General features: G+C 37.1%; 1 non-coding gene across 1 annotated transcript; it reads right to left on the minus strand.

Moving 5' to 3' along the window:
• Positions 1-7,952: 7,952 nt before the first annotated feature.
• LOC123458088 lies at positions 7,953-8,059 on the minus strand. Its single transcript, XR_006635387.1, has one exon. It is a non-coding gene; the product is annotated as a U6 spliceosomal RNA (small nuclear RNA).
• Positions 8,060-9,411: the final 1,352 nt, after the last annotated feature.

The raw sequence follows: 9,411 nt of genomic DNA on the forward strand, positions 1-9,411 counted from the left end.
GTGACCTAGGAAGTAGCACATTCAAAAGCAAAGGAGCACCTGTCATGTATGAAAGTGGCCTTGTAGGCAGCAGGCAAAGTGAAATCTGCCACTGAATACGAACACGGAAGCCAGGATATAAGGCGGTGGCCTGAGTTAGTACTCTTAGAGACTACAGAGCTCTGATTTGTGCCTTCCTGGAAGGGGTGCTTTCTGTATACTCCATTCCTGACTATAATCAAGCACAGCATAGGAAATAAGACAAGTAGATTTCAGCTGTTATGAGGTGATATTTTCAACATATGCAATAGGAAATTTATTAATATCTAATGATAAGCTCCTAAAATTAGAAATATAAGTTGGCAAGTAACTTAATTACAATTTCATAAATGTGTACAAATATATGTCAAAACACTTTATACTTGAAATCAAATGTTTTCTAAACATGAGTAATAATAAGTTAGAAAATATAATGGAAAAAATGAATTTGTATCTCCACTACAAGTTAACCCCATAATGAAAAAATAAGAAAAAAAAAAAAAGACTGAACAATTTAGAAAGGAAGAAAAATGATGGTCAAAACATTTGTGAAAATGAACTCAAGCACAGTTGTATTTAGAAAAATAAAAACAAGATAAAACAGTATGCATCCATTAGAATGCCAGAAGCCAATTAACAGGGTTGTGGTTATAGCTCAGTAGTAGAGCTCTTGCTTAGCATACACAAAGCCCTGAATTCAGTTACTAGCACTGAAAAAGAAATCAACAAACTTGACAATATGAGATGCAAAAATGCATGACACACATTCTTACACCTTGTTTGTGTAAGCATGAGTCTCTAGGACACAGTAGAGCGAAAAGGAAGTCACAGAAGTGATAGTAGGTAGCTGGGGCTGATGGTGCAGATCTGTAATCCCAGCATTCCAGAGGCAGAGACAGTAGGATCAGGGGTCAAGCCCAGCCTCACCTAATTGTAGAGTCTGAGCCCTGATCTTCATTGCCTTAAAAAAAGCATTTATATGTGTGAACAAAGTAATATAAACATGACATAAAGGACAATCATCAAGAAATGGAGAAAGTGATCACTTGTTTTAAGTTGTGTTAGCAATGGGTATTTGAATCTTATTCACCATAGCGTATCTACATTCTATTTATGCAGTACACATTGAGATGAAAAAGGAATAACAATTTTTTTTTATTTAAAAAATTTCTTCTATTAAAAATGTAAAGCATGACAGGCGTGGTGGTGCCTGCTTGTACCCCAATACTTTGAAGGTGGAGGCAGAAGGAGCATGAATTTGAAGCCATCCTGAACCTGTTTAGAAACAAACATAAGCATACTATTGTTAATTTAAAAACATTTTTATTTTTATTTATTCATTTGATAGAGAGAGAGAGAGAGAGAGAGAGAGAGATAGTGGAAGGGAGAGAGAGAGAGAGGCAGATAGAGAGAAGGCTCACACCAGGGGTCTCTAGCCACTGCAAACAAACTCCAGATATATACCTTGTGCATCTGGCTTATGTTGGTCCTGGGGAATGCAAGCTCAGTCCGTTGGCTTTGCAGACAAATGCCTTAACTGCTAAGTCATCTCTCCAGCCCACTATTGTTAATTTTTGTCAATTTAAAGTGATAAGAGGATTTCTAAAGATTGAAGGCACTTCAATAGCCCTTCCTCCACTCAAAACATGATGCTTGATTGTGGCTCACACTTCCAGCTCACTTGGGTTACCTTGAGGAAGCACAGCTTTTCATGGTAGTATCTTTTCTGCCAGGAAACACCTAACTGCTTCTGAACCTTGCCCAGAGCAGAGGTCCTCAGTTCCAGCCTCGGCTGATGTCCTAATCAGAGTGCTTTGCAGTAGTGCCAGCATTTCAGAGGCACTGACGACCCAGAAGGAAGGCAGATAAGTAGTGTATCACTGGTCAGAACGAGCCGTGCTGTTTCTCTGATTAAATGGAAACGGATGCCCAATTGTGGGTTTTAAACAGTGTTATCAGACCGTGTGACAGCTCATCCAGGAATAGAGTACAGTTCCACCAAGAATGTAGAGGGTATAATTCAGATCAGTGCATCAGTGGCTAAGAGTATAGCTTCCTGGTATTTGGAACTGGTGTTGCATGTATGTGTGTGTGTGTGTGTGTATATGCATGTGCACAATCACTCACATATGTACTTGCTTATGTGGGTAAGAATATATATCACAGACACAACATAAAATATTTTCAAATTAATTTTATTTTTGACAAGTCCATATATACATAAATGCATTTTGATTGTATTCACCCTCCATTACCCTCTTTTATGCCTTTTCCACTCCTGCTAAACCTTTGCTTCCCACCTATCCCTTCCTACTTTCATGTCCTTTTTTAATGTATGTGAACCGCTAAATTAAATTGGGTTGGTTGCATGAGCATGAGTGGAAGATTATTTACTGGATTATCGGCAATTTACCAGTGGTGATACCACTGAATAACAGTCCTCCCCCCCAATAAAAAACCATTAGCTCATTGACAATAGTTCCTCTGGGAGAAGTGGAGTCTCATGAGTCCCTTCTTCATTCATAATGCGATGTTAACTGGTTCAGGCTGACGTAGGAAACCCCAGCTTCTGTGAGTTTATGAGTGTAATGTTATGTTCAGGGGATGGCATTCCACAGCACTCCTGTCCATCTTCTGGCTCATAACTTTCCTTCTGCCCCTGTTCTATGATGTTCAGTGAGCTTTGAAAGCGATGCTATAGACGCCTTATTTGGGGCTAGCAACCCATAGTCACTTATCTCCAGCATTTTTTTTTTTTTTTGCCAGCTATGTAAAACCTCTGCTTTAACCTTTGCACACAGCAAAAAAGAGATTTCTGTGACAGATGGAGAGTAGCATTAATCTAGAGTTATAAACTTAAATACTTAGCAGGCAGCTTGACAATAGATCCATTTAGTATAACAACAGTAATAGGTTCCCTCCTAGGGCCTATGACCTCCCCAACCACAGGAGCCTTTGACAGAGTTGGGGGTTGATAGTACCAGTCATGAATTTCCTCCTGTGGAGCAGGCCTCAAATAAGACAAACAAACAAACAATTGGTTACTTCCATGGCAGTCATGCTATTATTGCACTAGGGGCACATCTTGCTGGAAAGTCAGTTGTGGAGCACACAGGGTCCAGAACTGGGTAAGACTGGGGAGGACTTTTCTCTCTGAGCAGCCTGCAGAGTGCCTTCTGGCACTATGAATGTCAGGCAGCGTCCAGCCCAATTGCAGCTTGATTTCTCTGTGTCCTAAACTCAAAATTTATGGTTATGTCAGCAACTGGGTCTTGTTATTTTTTTTTTATATTTCAGTAATTTTAATTATATTGATATCCAAAATGCAGAACACAACACTAAACAGAATGATATTCCAGGCCAACAGAAGCAATTCAAGTTTTCACCAGCAAACTTGGCACGTAATCTTCAATTATATAACTATGTATTTCAGCTAACGATTAAGGAGGAATATAAATTAAAATTCATGTATAGAGATTATATTATATTGTAGAGATTCTATTTCCAAGCATTTTATAGGAGGAGGTCACAGTAAGTACTGTTTTTCTCAGTAACTGCATCATCACAAAAATGAAAGTTATAATAAAGCTGGAAAAGAATGGACTTTTTTTTTAGTTTAAAAAAATTACTTTAGGGCTGGAGAGATGGCTTAGTGGTTAAGCACTTGCCTGTGAAGCCTAAGGACCCCGGTTCGAGGCTCGGTTCCCCAGGTCCCATGTTAGCCAGATGCACAAGGGGGCGCACGCGTCTGGAGTTTGTTTGCAGAGGCTGGAAGCCCTGGCGCGCCCATTCTCTCTCTCTCCCTCCTCTGTCTTTCTCTCTGTGTCTGTCGCTGTCAAATAAATGAATAAATAATTTAAAAAATTACTTTATTTTATTTTATTTTTATCTTTTCACAATTTTTATTAACATTTTCCATGATTATAAAAAATATCCCATGGTAATACCCTCCCCCCTGCACTATCCCCCTTGAAATTCCATTCTCCATCATATTACCTCCCATCTCAATCATTGTACTTACATATATCCAATACCAACCTATTAAGTACCCTCCTCCCTTCCTGTCTCTTCCCTTTATATCTCCTTTTTAACTTACTGGCCTCTGCTACTAAGTATTTACCTTCTTACGCAGAAGCCCAATCATCTGTAGCTAGGATCCACATATGAGGGAGAATATGTGGTGCTTGGCTTTCTGAGCCTGAAGTACCTCACTTAGTATAATCCTTTCCATCCATCCATTATTCTGCAAATTTCATAACTTCATTTTTCTTTACCACTGAGTAGAACTCCATTGTATAAATGTGCCACATCTTCATTATCCACTCATCAGTTGAGGGACATCTAGGCTGGCTGCATTTCCCAGCTATTATAAATTGAGCAGCTATAAACATGGTTGAGAACTTACTTCTAAGGAAGTGAGATGAGTCCTTAGGATATATGCCTAGGAGTGCTATAGGTGTGTCATATGGTAGATCAATCTTTAGCTGTTTTAGGAACCTCCACACTGATTTCCACAATGGCTGGACCAGATTGCATTCCCACCAGCAGTGTAGAAGGGTTCCTCTTTTTCCACATCCCCACCAACATTTATGATCATTTGTTTACATGATGGTAGCCAATCTGACAGGAGTGAGATGGAATCTCAATGTAGTTTTAATCTGCATTTCCCTGATGACTAGTGACATAGAACATTTTTTTAGATGCTTATATGCCATTTGTATTTCTTCCTTTGAGAATGCTCTATTTAGCTCCATAGCCCATTTTTTGAATGGCTTGTTTGATTCCTTATTATTTAACTTTTTGAGTTCTTTGTATATCCTAGATATTAATCCTCTATCAGATATATAGCTGACGAAGATTTTTTCCCATTCTGTAGGTTGCCTCTTTGCTTTTTTCACTGTGTCCATTGCAGTGCAAAATCTTTGTAATTTCATGAGGTCCCAGTGAATAATCTGTGGTTTTATTGCCTGAGCAATTGGGGTTGTATTCAGAAAGTCTTTGCCAAGACCAACATGTTGAAGGGCTTCCCCTACTTTATCCTCTAGCAGTTTCAGAGTTTCAGGTCTGATGTTAAGGTCTTTAATGCATTTGGACTTAATGCTTGTGTGTGGAGAGAGAGAAGAACCTATATTCATCCTTCTACAGATATATATCCAATTTTCCCAACACCATTTGCTGAAGAGGCTGTCTTTTCTTCAATGAGTATTTTTGGCATTTTTATCGAATATCAGGTGGCTATACCTACCTGGACTTACATCTAGGTCCTCTATTCTGTTCCACTGATCTACATGTCTGTTTTTGTGCCAGTACCATGTTGCTTTTTTTACGATGGCTCTGTAGTATAGGTTAAAATCAGGTATGGTGATACCACCAGCCTTATTTTTGTTGCTCAGTATTATTTTAGATATTCGAGGTTTTTTGTGATTCCAAATAAATTTTTGGATAGTTTTCTCTATTTCCATGAAGAATGCCTTTGGAGTTTTGATAGGGATTGCATTAAATGTGTAGATTGCTTTTGGTAAGATTGCCATTTTCACAATATTGATTCTTGCAATCCAGGAACAAAGGATGTTTCTCCACTTTCTAGTGTCTTCTGCAATTTCTCACTTGAGTGTTTTAAAGTTCTCATTGTAGAGATTCTTTACTTCCTTGGTTAGGTTTATTCCAAGGTACTTTATTTTTTTTGATGCAATTGTGAATGGGAGTGATTTTCTCACTTCATCCTCTGTGTGTTTGTTGTTATCATACATGAAGGCTACTTATTTCTGTGTATTTATTTTGTATCCTGCTACATGGCTGTAGGTTTTGATCAGTTTGCTAGTAGAGTATTTAGGGTCCTTTATGTATAGAGTCATGTCATCTGCAAATAATGATAACTTGATCTCTTCCTTTCCAATTTGTATCCCTTTTGTGTGTGTCTCTTGCCTTATTGCTATGGCTAAGACTTCCAAAACTATATTAAATAAAAGTGGGGACAGTGCACACCCTTGTCTTGTTCCTGATTTTAGTGGAAAAGCTTCCAGTTTTTCCCCATTTAGTAAAATGTGTTGGCTGTAGGCTTGTCATAAATAGCCTTTATCATATGGAGATATGTTCCTTCTATTCCCAGTCTCTGTAGGACTTTTATCATGAAGGGATGTTGGGTTTTGTCAAACAATTTCTCTGCATCTAATGAGATGATCATGTGATTTTTGTCCTTCAATCCATTTATATAATGTATTACATTTATAGATATGTGTATATTGAACCACCGCTGCATCTCTGGGATAAAGCCTACTTGGTCAGGGTGAATGATCTTTCTGATATACTCTTGTATTCTGTTTGCCAATATTTTGTTGAGAATTTTTGCATCTATGTTCATGAGGGAGATTGGTCTGTAATTTTCCTTTTTTGTTGTATCTTTGCCTGGTTTTGGTATCAAGGCGATGCTGGCTTCATGGAAGGAATTTGGTAGAATTCCTTCTTTTTCTATTTCCTGGAAAAGCTTAAGAAGCAATAGTGTCAGCTCTTCCTTGAAGGTCTGGTAAAATTCAGCAGTGAATCCATCTGGGCCTGGGCTTTTATTTTTAGTTGGGAGATTATTGATAACTGTTCAGATCTCCATGCTTGTTATAGGTCTATTTAAGTGACTAATCTCATCTTGATTTAATTTAGGCAGGTCATATAAATTAAGGAAATCATGTATTTCTTTCAGATTTTCATACCTTGTATAGTATATGCTTTTATAGTATTTACCTATGATTTTTTGAATTTCTCTGAAATCTGTTGTGATGTTACCTTTTTCTTCTCTGATTTTATTAATTTGTGTCTCTTCTCTCTTTCTTTTGGTCAGATTTGCTAAGGGTTTATCAATCTTGTTTATCCTTTCAAAGTACCAGCTCTTGTTTCATTAAATCTTTGGATTTTTTTTTTTTTTTGTTTCTATTTCATGAATTTCTGCCCTAATCTTTATTATTTCTTCCCATCTACTGATTTTTGGTTTGCCTTGTTCTTCTTTTTCCAAGGCTTTAAGGGGAAGCATTAGGTCATTTACCTTCAACCTTTCTAATTTCTTAATATAGGCACTTAAGGCTACAAATTTACCTCTTAGAACTGCCTTCATTGTGTCCCAGAGATTTTTGGTATGTTGTGTTCTCATTATTATTTGACTCTATAAATTTTTTGATTTCTTTTTTGATTTCTTCACTGACCCATTCATTATTTAGTAGTGTAATGTTTAGTTTCCATGATTTTGTGTATGTTCTATAGCCTTTCTTGCTTCTGATTTGTAGTTTAATTCCATTGTGGTCACATAGAATGCAGGAATTATTTCAATTTTCCTGAATTTGTTAAGATTTTCTTTGTGTCCTAATATATGGTATTTTAGAGAATGTTCCATGTGCTGCTGAAAAGAATGTATATTCTGCAGCATTTGGATGAAATGTCCTGTATATATCTGTTAGGTCCATTCCTTCTATGACCTCATTTAGTCCAGATGCCTCTCTGTTTATTTTTTCCCGGGATGACCTGTCAATTGATGAGAGTGTGGTGTTGAAGTCACCCACCACCACTGTGGTTGGTGTTATCTGTGACCTTAGTTCTAATAGTGTTTGTTTGATGAATTTGGGAGCCCCCATGTTAGGTGCATATATGTTTAGGATTGTAATGTCCTTCTGTTGGAGTGTGCCCTTAAACAATTTAAAGTGACCTTCCTTATCTATCTTGACTAACGTTGGACTGAAGTCTACCTTGTCAGATATTAGGATAGCAACTCCTGCGTGCTTTCTAGGCCTATTTTCTTGAAACACCATTTTCCAACCTTTCACCCTAAGATAACGTCTATCCTTTGTAGAAAGGTGAGTTTCTTGGAGACAAAAAATTGTAGGATCCTACTTTTATTCTTTTATTTATTTTTTTTCTTTTATTTTTTATTTTTATTTTTTACTTTTTTGCTAAAAAATATGGAACGCTTCACGAATTTGCGTGTCATCCTTGCGCAGGGGCCATGCTAATCTTCTCTGTATCGTTCCAATTTTAGTATATGTGCTGCCGAAGCGAGCACAGGATCCTACTTTTTAACCCAGTCTGCAAACCTATGTCTTTTGGTTGGGGCATTGAGGCCATTGATATTAAGAGATATTATTGAAAGGTGTGTATTTATTTTTGCTATTGTTTTTTTGGTTCTGGTTCTACCTTCACTCTCTTGTGTTAACTAGTGTTTGAGCTTTGCTTGTTTTTTCCAGGTTGCTTATATATGTGCTCTTCCTTTTCATCAGCATTGAGGATTCTAACAAGTATTTTCTGCAGAGCTGGTTTTGTCTTCAAATACTCATTTAACCTGCTTTTGTCATGGAATGTCCTTATTTCTCCTTTTATTTGAATGGATAGCTTTGCAGGATAAAGTAACCTTGGTTGACAGTTGTTATCTTTCAGAACTTGGAATACATCACTCCAAGCCCTTCTGGCTTTAAAAGTTTGTGTTGAATAATCTGCTGTAATCCTGATCGGCTTGCCTTTGTAGGTAACTTGATTTTTCTCTCTAACTGCTTTCAATATTTTTTCTTTGGTTTGTGTGTTTGGTAGTTTGACTATAATATGGTGAGGAGAGGTTCTTTCCAGGTTTTGTCTGGCTGGGGTTCTCAAGGCTTCCTGTATCTGCATTGGCACCTCTTTCCCAATTTGGGGGAAGTTTTCTTCTATGATTTTGTTGAAGACACCTACTATGCCTTTGGAGTGGAATTATTCTCCTACTATGCCCTGAATTCTTATTTGATCTTTTCATAGTGCCCTGAATATCTTGAAATTCCCACTCATACTTTTCTATAAGTTTGTCTTTCTCTTTGTTGGACTGATTAGATATGCCACCTGGTCTTCTAGCTTAGATATTCTGTCCTCTCCTTCATCCATTCTACTGGTGAGATTTTCTATAGTTTTTTATTTCATTAACTGTGTTTTTCATTGCTAATAATTCTGACTGGTTTTTCTTTATTATTTCTATTTCCTTATTTATGTCTTGTATTGCCTTCTTTATTTCATTAAATTGGCATACTGCGTCTTCTTTGATACCTTTGATTTCCTCTTTGAGTTCCTCTTTGACTCCTTTGATTTGTTCTTTGACTTCTTTGAACATATTTACAATCATTCTTTTGAAATCTTTCTCAGGCATTTCCTCCTACTCATTCTTACTGGAGGTAATTTCTGATGCATTAATACTTTTAGGTAGATTTATATTGTTTTGCTTTTGAGCGTTTCTTGTGTTATAATGTATATATTTTTGCATCTTGGATTAAGTTAATGCTTGGATTTTCTAGCTAGCTGGCTATTCTTAGCTATATCAATTGATCTGATCTTATATATCTTCAGTGTAGGAGCTTAATGTGTTAGGTGTGCCTCTTAACACTCTAAGAGTATCTA

This window comes from Jaculus jaculus, chromosome 1, assembly GCF_020740685.1.
Source record: "Jaculus jaculus isolate mJacJac1 chromosome 1, mJacJac1.mat.Y.cur, whole genome shotgun sequence".
Classification (NCBI taxonomy): Eukaryota; Metazoa; Chordata; class Mammalia; order Rodentia; family Dipodidae; genus Jaculus; species Jaculus jaculus.